The sequence below is a fragment of the Lacerta agilis genome, chromosome 4 (genome assembly GCF_009819535.1).
Source record: "Lacerta agilis isolate rLacAgi1 chromosome 4, rLacAgi1.pri, whole genome shotgun sequence".
In the NCBI taxonomy this organism is placed as follows: domain Eukaryota; kingdom Metazoa; phylum Chordata; class Lepidosauria; order Squamata; family Lacertidae; genus Lacerta; species Lacerta agilis.
Genome location: NC_046315.1, coordinates 50,925,083 through 50,938,281, shown reverse-complemented (window position 1 = coordinate 50,938,281; position 13,199 = coordinate 50,925,083).

The window sequence follows — 13,199 nt, the reverse complement described above, 5'->3', positions numbered from 1 at the left end:
AGGCAGCAAAACTTAGGTTAGTTCCAAAGTGGTAAACATTTGTAAATTATTTGTACAGAAACACAAAGATGGCTAGCTAAAGCCATGCCGTCTAAGCCTAGAACATCTAGTTTAGACCTCTGTAAAAGGTAAAGGTAAAGGACCCCTAGACAGTTAAGACCTCTGTATTGGTAGGTTCACATGCATAACAAGGAGTTTGGTAACCCTTCCTCCCAAGAAGAGGGGGTGCAACCTAGCTAAGCCTGGCAGGACAGCTTACTCTATGGTCTTAACCCCTTCATGCATTAATTAGTGTTAATCATGTTGGTTATATGAGGCTGGTTATATCCCACAATCCCACATGTTGGTTATATGAGGCTGGTTATATCCCACAATCAGCGGTGTAGGAAACCTTTTCACCACCCGGTGCGGTGGCGTGGAGGCACCCCCGTGGGGGCGGGGCATCACAGCGTGTGCGTTGTGACGTCACGACACATCGGATGCACTGCACATGCCCAGAATTTTCGGGCATACGTAGTGGATCCGGCTGGCGCTGCTGTGAGCCAGTGAGCGAGCGGCGGGTCGGGCAGCCCCACGACCTGTCGCTCACTCGCCAGCTCACCGCAGGAGCAGCAGTGCCAGCTGGTTGCATCCAGGCCGGCGCTGCTGCTCCTCCGGCGAGCCGGTGAGCGAGCAGCGGTTTGTGGGGCTGCCCCGTCCAGACGGGGTGCTGGGCGGTGGGGGAGGGGCCGGGGAGTGTCACCCCCCCGGAACCCGGGGCGCAGCGCCCCCTACACCCCACCCTTCCTACGCCACTGCCGGCAATAGGGAGCAGGTGGCACTGAGCCTCTTGGGCTTGCCTATCAGCAATTCAAGTCGCACAACAGGGTGAGCTCCCATTGCTCTGTTCCAGCTCCTGCCAACTTAGCAGTTCGAAAGCATACCAGCAGAAGTAGATAAATAGGTACCACTGCAGTGGGAAGGTAAACTCGTCATGGTGTCCCATTGTGCCAGAAGTTTAGTCATGGTGGCCACATGACCCGGAAAGCTGTTTGCAGACAAACGCCACCCCCCTCAGCCTAAAGCAAGATGCGTACCACACCCCATAGTTACGTTTGACTGGACTTAACTGTCCAGGGGTCCTTTATCTTTATCTATATCCCACAATGCACAGGCACTTTGAATCAGCAACAGGGCAGCCACCAGCCTGTCAGAATACACAGGCATATATTTTCTATCCACTGGTATACATCAAATCAACAACTGAGCAGCCTTGCGTTATATTAGACGATTTGGAGAAGCAAAGCAGTTGGGGTTATGTGCCAAATCCTGTAGAACTCTACTAATCTCAACAGGACTCCAAACTGATCGTGTTTCTTTATGAGATTTCCAGAACTCAGCTTGCAGAAGCTAACACATGCCTCACAGTTCACAAGCTCAGTGTGTGTGCATCATATAAGTGCTGGCAATTTATGCCTTACTAGCTCTGTCATAAATCCAGAGTTGTGATGGTTCCCTTGTCAGTTGAAATATTAGTACATTGAGTGCAGCGTTCTGCGAGAGCTTCCAGCTCTTTGTTCTGTAGAATGCACCTTCCACACATCTGGCTCATTATGACAGCACAAGCTGCCACGGGACATATCTGCATGTTTGCGATCGAGCGAGCACGCCTACACACACACACACACACACACACACCCCTACTGACAAGTTTAAAGACAGTTAGGTGGGTGGATTCAGTTAATTTTAATCATGCTGATTATTGGGGGCATATTGGGGGTTGGCCAGGCTGGCCCCCACCAAACACTGGTGGAGGAAGGGGGCAGGGGGAGCGCACCGCCCTTGGCTCCATGATCCCGGTGGGGTGGCATCGCGGCTGACCCCCTTCTGGGTGCCATGCTCCCACAGGTGGCGCACCGTACCCCCAGGTCGCACGCCATGCCCCCGCGGGTAGTGCACCATGCCCCCAGGATGCACGCTATGCCCCCGCAGGTAGCGCACCATGCCCCCAGGACATGTGCCACGCCCCTGCCTGCTCTCCGCCCCTGGTGCCAGAGCATGAAGCTCCGCTACTGCCACCAAGGACAAACAAAAATTAGTCTGCTGCAAAAAGAATGTATAGTTACTATAGGAAGCAGGATCCTGGCTCATTTGTCCCTTTGTTGTGATCCATCAGGGCCGCTTTCATTTCCTTACAAATCCACTAAAATCAATCCAAAAACTCTTAATCTGGGTGAGTCATGAAGAGCTGTGGGTTAGCCCCTGATGTCAAATCTAAACACATTTGAACTACTTATTTTACAGCATTGAAACTGAGATGAGGTAAATGAAACGTGGAAGAAGAAATGGAGGAATAGATCCAAAAGGAGAAGAATTATAGAGAAACAGAAGATGACTGGAAGGCTGCTGTCAAAGAATTGGCTAGATAGTTGACAAGTTTTTTGGCCTTGTAGCAGTAGCATTCCACCCAGACAAACCCTTCATGTATTCATTTCGGGCAAGAAAAAGCTCTTGGATGCCTGAAGAAACTGAGCAGAGCAGAAGAATATACAGAGAAGTGGCACCTGCTTAGGTGAACTGAAGAAGAGAGCTTCTTCCAAGTTTCTGTAAATTAAGAAGCATTAACTTTCCCCTTGGAAAGAGTTTTCTCAAAACCTTTAAGGCACCATATCTATTTGTAGAGCAGTCTTTGTTGATGTTGTTCCTTCATTTCTAGGGATGTTATCCCTTCCTCTCATTTTAATGATTTTAATGTGATTTTACACACATTTTACTTACAAAGCAAAACTATATTAATTTAATTCAAATACTCTTGAATTCCGAAGCCATGTTGCAACTCTTAAGCATCCCTCATTTTTGGAAGTTGAAAAATTCAACACACCCTACTAGTGGAGTAGTGTCTGTCTCCTCTGCTAAAGCGGACTGAGCCCCTTAAACTGAAGAGGCTCCTCTTGGGCAAGGCACTTCCTATTTGAGGCTCATCCTGAGGACAACTGCTGTTGGGGGGAAATAACATCTGAGAGTTGCTCTTATGAAGTCTCTAGCATGTGTCCTGCATGGAGACTGCCTTGTCTCCATACTGCTGAGACTGTCACTCAAAACAGAAGAGGATAGTCATCTCAATCAAGGTTGTGAGAAACCAGTCCTGGTGTCCAGGCATCCTTGTCTTTAGCTGCTAGCTCTTGTGAGTTGGCCTGTGCTTTTGAAGTAGGGCAAATCTGCAGATTTGCCCTACTGTACTTCACTTTGAGGCAAACTCCCTTGGACCAAAATTTGAAAACAGATCACAGATCTGTCCTTTCCTCTGTACATCTAGGAACTGCCCAAGCAATAGTTCAATCATTCTACTTAGGAGATTGCCTGAGGGCTGCTTTCTTCTTATACTTTCTCACTTTCACAGCATATCATTCTAGGAGCAGCTTCAAAGCACCTCTGCCACATCAGGCAAAAATAACTTCAAAAACATTGCAGGAAGCAGCCCTATGTCACTTCCTGTGTAATTGTACATATAATGGTATGTACAAATGGACACTGTACTTTAAAAAAGATGGCTGCCCAAGTTTACAATAAGATGGATGTGATATGGCAATGGTGGCCACTGTGAATTTGGAGTACTGGTGTCACTCAGAAGTACTCCATTTTAGCCTCAGAGTCAGAAATCGGGATGGGCTTCTGAAATGTGTGATGTCCTGCTAAAACAGGAACACTTGGAGGATCTGAGATAATGCTGTAAAACAGGGATGGGGCCAAATGCAGCCCTCCAAGCCTCTCCATCTGGCCCTGGGAACTCTCCCCAGGCCCCCTCACTGGCCCTGCTGTGCACTCATTGTTTCTGATTGGCTGGAATGTGCCCTTGAAATCTGCCCATGCCTCTTGCAAGTGTGCAGGGAGGATAGAGAGGGGTGTGTCACTGTGTACAAATTAGCCTTCTGTATAACAGTGACATTGCGTGGCTTCACCCATTTTTGCCTCTGGCCTCACCCACCACTGGCATATGAACCTCGGAAGGTTGCCCAGAAATGTGTGGCCCCTGGCCTGAAAAAAGGTCCCCTCCTGAAAATTGTGGGCCCAAGTGTTGTTGTTTTTCTGGTGCCCTCTCCACACTGACTGGAAACAGGATGAAAGAGTCCACCTTCAAAAGTCTCTACATTCCACTGGCAGGTCATTGCACATGGAGTTAAGAATATAGACTGGATGTCACACACAAACGCAGTGAAGCCTCTGCGCTTTCATAATGAAAGCCTTTTCAAAATGCCTGGCCTGCTTCATTTTCCTCTCAAGCAGTACTTTACTCTTTGTAGCCTATGATTTGTTTGTATGTAAAACAGCTATTAAGTTTACTAGCTGCTCTCAAAGGGAGTCTAGAGTTTGGGTTGACGTTATCCTCGCTCCCCTTTCTCCTGACACATCTGGGATTTCTTTTCCTTCGTGGTTCATGCTAAGTGGTAGATTGTAGTTGTACCACTAGAGGACACCCTTGACCAACTTTGCAACGCAAACTAACCTAGAATGTGCCTGCAGTTTAAATGTGTTTAATGGATACGATTCCCGCGATCGAGTACTCTCTCTCACACACACACACACAGTATTAGTATATAGTTAAGAATACGTGCAAAATGTTTTGTGGGAAATGAAGGCTGATGCAAAAGCAAATGGGGCATTTTGCCAAACAGAGAGTTATTGTTAACAGTCTAATCCCATGATTGCATTTTAATTGGCAGCGAACAAATCACGGTTTGTGCAGTGCCAACAAAAGCACCCCACCTTATTCAGCACATCCAGCCTCTTAACACTGCTATGCACAGCACTGGGGAAACTACATTATTCTCTGACGAGACTCCATTGCCTTTTTTACAGACACAAATACGACAGGTGAAGCGTCTCACCAACATGAAGTAGTAAAAGAAATTTCACCTGATGAAATTAACTATGTACTTATTGTTTGAATTTGTACCCTGCCCCCCTTGTTTACATTATCAATCAAGACAGCTAATAGCAACAACCATAAGATATAATAAAATGTTTTTTAAAGTCAATACAACTTTTGAAAGGTTGGTTATCAAAAAATGAAAAGCTGATAAAGCCAATCAAGGACAGAAACAAAGGTCATAGCAAATTAAGGTAAGCCATAGTTTTTTTTACGTCAGTTTAACAGGTCAAAGGCCTGAAAAACATATAATGTTTTTGCTGGATGCTAGGAGGACATCGAAGATGGGGCTTAAACTTCTCTGGGGAGGGATTTTTACCACTAAGAATGTAGCTGTTAGAATAATAATAATAAATGATTGCAATCCAACCAAGCACCTTCCAAGCAGAAAAATTGCTGTTTTATGCAGCTTTGAGTTACCTTTTATATTAAAAAGCTAATAATAAATAATAATATATAATAATATAAAATAATGTGAGCATCCTCTGTTGCTTTCCTTAATTTTTTTTAGTCTTGGTAAATGTATTGGCATACCTTTAAAAAAAATAAGCAAAACAATCCACTTAAAACACTGATTTACATGTAGTAAATCAGCTTTATTTGTGATTTAACTTTGATGTCTCTCCTTGACTGAGCAAGAAGCCAAGGAATTATGCCCCCTCCTGCTTCTTGTAATAAACTTGCAATAAGCCTCCCTGCTACCTATTTTTATGGTCAGGTGCACATCTTCTGGTGTCTTTGCTATTCTGGTTTTGTCATGAGAATACACCCTTTGCCATACTTTGCCACCCAATGCCATACCAATACTTTGCAAGCTGTCAACCCCTAACCCATAAGCACCAGACTTCATCTTGGCCACATTCACAACACACATTAAAAACACTCGTGTCCTGAACCTCTGGCCTACCTGGCAGCAGGTCAGGATGCCAAGTCCAAAGTTCAAAAGTTGATCCGCAAGCAATGTCCAAAGTTCAGGAAACAAGGTTCAGGGTCAATCCAAGTAGTGAAGTCTGAAGTCCAGCAGTCAGGATACAATCCAGAGTCAAACCCAAAGCACAGTTCCATGGTACTCCAGGAGCATCCAAGCCAAGGTTCCTCAACATGGAGAGTTGAGCAGACACAGATACCACAGCTGTGCTTTTATACTTTGCATGCTGATTGCAGCACCTGGGCTTGACGAGTCATGTGACCCTCACCTGTTCTGAGTCTACTCCAGCTGAGGAATCACACACCTCTTCCCAGAGCTAAGGAGCCCCACCTGGCCAGCTAGGGAGCTGTGGGTCCTTGCCTGCCCCAGCCTCCTGGAGCACCACTCCTACTGCTCCCTACATCTCAGAGTCCACTGTGTTCATGGAGACAGGGGCCCCTCTGGTTCTGGTGATGGGTGCCCCCATCCCCTCCTCATCCTCCATCACCCTGTGAGTACTTCCTGCACCAACCTCTCCTTCCCCATCCTCAGCTTGCCCCCGGTGCATCCCAGTCCCAGATATACCCTTTGCCAGGATCCTCTTCCTCCTTCCCATTGTCATGACAACTAGGATGTCACTTTGAACAATCATATCTTCCTCCAAAAATATCTGGGAGCTGTAGTTTGTTAAGGGTGCTGGTTGTTGTTAGGAGACTCCTAGTCCCCTCCCAGAGCTCCATTTTCCACAGTGGAGTAACAACCAACTCCTCTTTCCAGGAAACACTGAGAACTGTAGTTCTCTGGGGGGGAGTAAGGGTCTCCTAACAACTATTAGCAGCAGCAGGGCTTTGTTTCAGGTGGGTGCCATGCCATTATAAGAGAAGAAGAGAGGTGTTCATTGTGACTTCCGGCACCTCTTTTTCTAGAAAAGGTGCTCAGCACCTTTAAGAACGTACAGCTCCCAGAATTCTTTGGGGGAACCCATGAATGTGTAAGGTGGTGTCATAGTGCTTTAAATGTAAGGTGAAAAGTCGTCCTTACCATGGAACTTCATATGATTTGGGGGCAAGTACATCTCAAATCCTTAAATTCTCATGCTACTTTTCCACATGTTTTTAGATCAATCACGGGTGACAGGAGATGTTGCTGACTTTACAAAAGCAACCATTTCAAAATGAAAGTGATATAAATAACCTTTGCTGCTCAGATACTAAATCTGAAACTCAGGGCAGGGGGTGAGGAGAAGCTCAACAGTCGAAACAGGCCTGAGCTATTTGCTGTTGGATCCTAATGCTGTTTGGCATGCTGGTAAATCAATATGGCTTTGAAAAAGAGTTTGAAAAGTCTGCTTAATCGTCTGTGAACTCGGCAGATATTTTCCTGGTTCACATGGAACTACTTTGCTCAGTTTAAGTTGAAGAGGTCATTGTATGTGCCAAAATGTGGGGACAGTAGAAAAGCAGAGCCTGTAAGTTGTGCTGAGATGGTCTTTTGTATACTTCCTAGCCAAAGGTTTCCTTGAAAAGTTGGGAGGACAAAATCACATTGACTGCTGTGTGTATGGCTGCTGTGTGTATGGGACACTCCTGACTTTTGTGACAGAACAAGGAGTTGATGCATTGAAGGGAGATATCTAGTCATTTTTAAAAGCTATAGTTTTCTCAACTGAGCCCATGCCTAGTGAATGAGTGACTACATATAGAAGATTGGGTTTAAAACTGACAGCAAATTAATATATATATAAATATAAAAATAAAAATAAATGTCCAGTAGCACCTTAGAGACCAAGTAAGTTTGTTCTTGGTATAAGCTTTCGTGTACATGCGCACTTCTTCAGATATCTGCACATGAAAGCTTATACCAAGAACAAACTTACCAGTACTTGGTCTCTAAGGTGCTACTGGATACACACACACACTTTGTCAGACCAACACAGCTACCTACCTGAATCTAGAACACCATGGAAGGCACCACATTGAGATGCAGCAAATTAGAAAACATGTAAAACTTCAAACAGGTAAATATTATATGTGAGCTGGGTAAAAATAGTTTGAGCTCCTATAAATCCAAAGCACAAGATCATAATGCCTGTTGCTTGCCACCCCAATCTCTGAGCGGTGTGAGATTCCAGGAGTTTCGGGTGCTTACCCTGGGTTCATGTTTTCTTTGGGGAGGCACAGCGGAGACTGTGGTGTCTTTAGGATATATGGTTTATTCACACATATATATACAGTGCTATTTTTCTAGGAAAAAATGGTGCCGGAACTCACCACGAACGCCTCCCTTGTTCTCCTATAATGGCAATGGTGTCCACCTGAGAGGTGCCGGGACTGAGTTCAAGTGAGTTCTGGGTGAAAAAAAGGCCCTGCGTACCTGGAGGGGGGGTTCACAGCATCAACAACCCAAAAGGGTCTTGTTTCTCCCCTAGCCTCCAATTCAAACAGAAATCAAAGATTGCTCTCAAACATTGCTCTGATTCTCAAGCTTGCTGCTTTACTTCTAGGTCACATCGCTGCTCCCAAAACTGTCTACTCTAAACTCTGTGGAGGGAGGAGGGCCCACTCATTTGCTGTCTTGCACCAGGCCCCCTTAATCCTCCTTAATGGCTCATCGCCCAGGTTTATCACCTCGCCAGGAGACTAGCCTGTCTATTCCAAGAATTAGAAGCCTTCAGTAAATTCGAACACTTGCTGGATCCAGGGATTAGAGCATTCTGGCCCCAGTTTAAGACCCAAAGCATGCCTAAAGCTCTGGATTTTGGGTGAGCTCCTTTGGCTTCGGGCCTCAGAGTAACTCCCTACTCCAAGTCATTCCTTGCATAAGAACATATCAGACATGAAGAGGAGCCTACTGGATGAAACCAATGGCCCATCTAGTCCAGCATCCTTTTCTCACAGAGATCAACCAAATGCCTGTAGGAAGCTCACAAGCAGAACCTGAGTACAAGAGCATTCTCCCCTTGCTTAGTTTCCAGCAACTGGTAGGCAGAGACATAGCGTCTCCAATGGTGCAGGTAGAACCTCGCCATTGTGGCTGGTAGCCATTGAGAGCCTTATGCTCCTAATTAACTTTCCAACCTTCTGCCGTGAGGAGACCTGTCTTGTTGCGGTTCCAGAGCATCCTCCCTATAAATTTTGTGGACTTTGGGGAAACCGGGAGTATATTCTAGGTTCATTTTTAATCCTCGAATAATATCTGAAAGGGGCTAGAGATACGTAGCTAGGGCGCCTATCTCTGCCACCTGCAGACAGTTCTACATCATACAATGAAAGCCCATTCCATGTACATGACTTCCCCCAAAATAATATTGGGAGCTGTGGTTTCCCTCTCACATAGCTACAGTTCCCAGCACCCTTAACAACTCACACCTCCCATGATTCTTTGGGGAAAATCATGCCCTTTAAAGGTGTGTTGAATCATAGAATTGTAGTATTGGAAAGGACTTCAAGAGCCATCTAGTCCAACCCCCTGCAATGCAGGAATCTCAACTAAAGCACCCATGACAGATGGCCATCCAACCTCTGCTTAAAAACCTCCAAGGAAGGAGAGTCCATCACCTCCCGAGAGAGTCCATTCCACTGTTGAGCAGCTCTTACTATCAGGAAGTCCTTCCTGATATTTAGACGGAATCTCCTTTCTTGGAACTTGAATCCATGTGCTTTAAATGTGTGGTGTGGGTTATTATCTCCTGTAAACTGTTAAAGTTCTCATGTAGACAGCTGGGGTGCTGTATCTTCAGAACAAGATTTGAGGCATCTTTGTATAAAAACCAATGTTCCAGCAGCAGCTGAGTGGAAAGGTTGTCATTAACTATGCCTCCAATGTCATATAACATTCAGGAAACAGGAGGACTTTTTGGTTTAAGAAACCTCTTGTGACCTCCAAATACCTCTGAAGCATGCTAAGGGAGATGTCTTAGCCATTAGAAAAGGTGAAGTGGTGTTGGGTTCGGATATTTATTGAGTTGGACACACTTCCGACAAGTCCTTCTGGGCTGACTTTATCATCCTACATTTATCTCCTCGCTCCTTTTAGTACCAGTCTCCATGCAGCTCACTTTTGAGTCTTTGTCTCTCGGATGTTTGCTAGATTGACCGCTGCCGTCATCACCAGCATGTTTCAAATCGTACCTTTTTAATGAGCATCCTCATTAAAAATCAGAATGGAGACAATGTAAAGCATAAGGTTATTTTCCGTCTCCAATGGCTGACCTTCCGCCGTCACCCCCCACCCCCCAGTCCGGTTACTTTATCCCAAAGTTTGCGTACACATTTTGGAGGTTGTCCTGTTCAAGCAGTGATAACACAAAGTTAATGTGTTTGCTTAAGAAGAGAAAAGAGCTCTGACGTTGGAGACCATCACTAGAAGGGCACAAAGCAAACCTCAGGAAACAGAAAGAGACGGTTCGCCAAATGTCAAAATGAAGGTTAGTAAAGTGGAATTTGAGTGGGAATTTATTTTCTGGCTAACGAAAAGAAACAAGGGTTTAAAAGTCCATAGCTAGTGCCGTGTACTTGACCAGACAGAAAACTTGGACAAAGAGTCTTGACCGACCCTTGGCTAACAGAGTACAGACCTAGGAACAGACACAATCCCTTTTTTTTTTTGCAATGGAAACCGGGATCTTGTCATTTAGTCTCTTGATCATTGTTGCCTTTTCTTCAACAGTTCAGACAATGTCTCCTCCAGTGATGCTTGACAAACTTCAGCATCAAGAAGGTAAGTTAAAATTCTGTTCCCATACTACCAGTTCTGTTAATGCCTTTGTTGCAAAGTATGGCCATTTTAAGCAGAGTTTTGAATGAAAAGTTTTGCAAAAAAAAAGGGGGGGGAGACTTGTGCTGCGTTATTGCAGAAAGCAACATTTAACAGAGATGAGTCAGAATCTAAGGAACTCCACCATCTGTATTTCATACCACTAGACTTTGTACAAGACAGATTTATTTCCAGGTACTGGGGATTTGCATGTGAATTACACCAAAAGCATGTGTTTGACTATATGAGTTGGCAGAACATCAGGCTCTTTATCACAGGGTTGTGGGTTCAAGCCCCACCTTGGGCAAAAAAAAATTCCTGCATTGCAGGGGGTTGGACTAGATGACCTATGTGGTCCCTTCCAACTTCACAATTATATGATGTATGAAGCTGGCCATTTCCCCGACATCAACATGCTACAAGAAATGAGGCCACAGGTCTTTTTTCTTTTCAGGTAAAAGCCAAAGAGCCATGGAAGAGTCTGCATCTAATCAGCAGAGGAAGATCTTGGGATTTTTATCAGCATTTGATGACATACAGAAAAATACCAAACCTAGATTAGATCCCAAGACCACAGGACTTCAAGGTAATTCATATAACAACCATTGCCTACCATCAACTGTATGGCTGCATTAAGCCATAATGGATTGTTTGCAATAAATTTAATGGCATGTAACTAATTCATTATTTTAAATGGTTTATTTAATAAAATGTATATACTTCAAAGCAGTTTGCAAAATGATAAAACAATAAAATTGAGGGGGGGGGGGAAATCACAGCCATACTTAATACTTACAAAAGTTACAATAATGAAACAGATTAAAATTGCCTCAACTTTCTAAGCACCTGAGTTGGCTCGTCTAAACAAGGATGTTTTTAGCAGGTACTGAAAAGAATACAGTGAAGTTGTCGGCTTGATCTCAATAGGCAGGGAGTTCCAAAGTGCAGGCACTGCCACACAAAATGACTGAGTTCTTACAAATGTGGAACAGCTACTATGTGGCACCTATAGCAGTGCCCGTTTTGCCACTCAAAGTGGTTGAGTGGGCACATGTGGGGTAAAGCAATTTCAAAGGAAAACTGGGGCCAAGTTGAAAAGGTTTTAGAGATCCTTTCAGTTCAGTCACTTAATTTCAGGTCTACAGTTACTGCATGAATGTGTATAGAAATAAATCGTGCTACAACAGAAATAATTAAATTCATAATATTACTGTAAATAATAAGCCATCTGAAAAGGGTTAGAGGCAATGTCAAGTTATGGACACGTGTGCAGAGCAATCCTACGCAAGTTTACTTGAAAGTAAGCCCCGCTGCTAGACTGCAGCCTAGCAAAGCAATTCTGCTCAGAACTGTGCCCCGTTTCATTCAGTGGGGCTTACACCCAGGTAAATAACAATCTTATGCATGCAGACTTGGAATTAAGTCCTCCTGAGTTAAATGAGCCTTACTTCTGGGTAAGTGTAACTATAGTGGATTGCAGCATAATGGAACTGATTCACCTGAGCAAAAAGTACTGGGGGGGGGGGGGAGAGGAATGCATATTTTTTAAATGTATCAATTGCAAAAAATATATGCATGCAACAAATAATGATGATGATGATGATGATGATGATAATTTATTTGTACCCCACCCATCTGGCTGGGCTTCCCCAGCCACTCTGGGCGGCTCCCAAACGAATGTTAAAACAATACAGCGTTAGATATTAAAAACGTCCCTAAACAGGTCAATGATAATAAGGTCAATGATCGTTGATCTATCTCAGTGCCATATGAGAAACAAACTAATCCACCAGTTTGATCATTAGAGTGGAAGTGAGAAAAACCTGGACATTAGGTTTTTGAGGAAAAGGCCATTCATCAGCTCTATTCTTCAAGTTCAGAGATGTTTACGTTTTGAGTCTCCGGGGTCTATGCAGTATTTCACAGAGCTGTATCATTCAGAGTTTGATACTCTGCTAGTGATCAAAATGCATCTGACAAATGCCAGTGCCTTTCATTATATTTTTGTATGGTCTTTTTAAAATGAAGCATTGGTCTTAATTGTCTTCCATCTATGTCTCCATTATTTATGGTCCTTGCAAAGCAAATTGGTTTGATATATTCTATCTTCAATTCTTACAATGATATTATGTGTTTCAAACACTGCAATGCTTCATGCTTAGAAATATTTGGATATTGGCAACATTCAAAGGACACCTAACATTTAAATAATGCTTTTTTGACCATTGATATGTGTGCTATATCTTTAAAAAGGAGGAAAGTTAAAACATTGCAGAATTGCATTTCTTTTGTCCAGAACATAGCTATGTATGGATGTTTTACAACAAATACCACAGGTTGATAATATTGCTAATACTAAAAAGTAGGTGAATCCAACAGCCATAAAATATCAGGAACAAAAAATAATGAGCCTGAAATAGGCAACAACCTACCCACTCCTTCTCTAGACTGCTTGGCGTACATAATTTGAGAAAACACGTATGCCATGTTTAAGACTACACAGAATACTGTAAAAGTATGCTTCTTCAATAAAACTACCCCATGCAGCATAAAACCACAAAAACTAGAAATGCCCATGCTCTCTTAATTGGGGAACAGAAAGTGTCCAAACAGAAAACCCAGTGTGCAGAT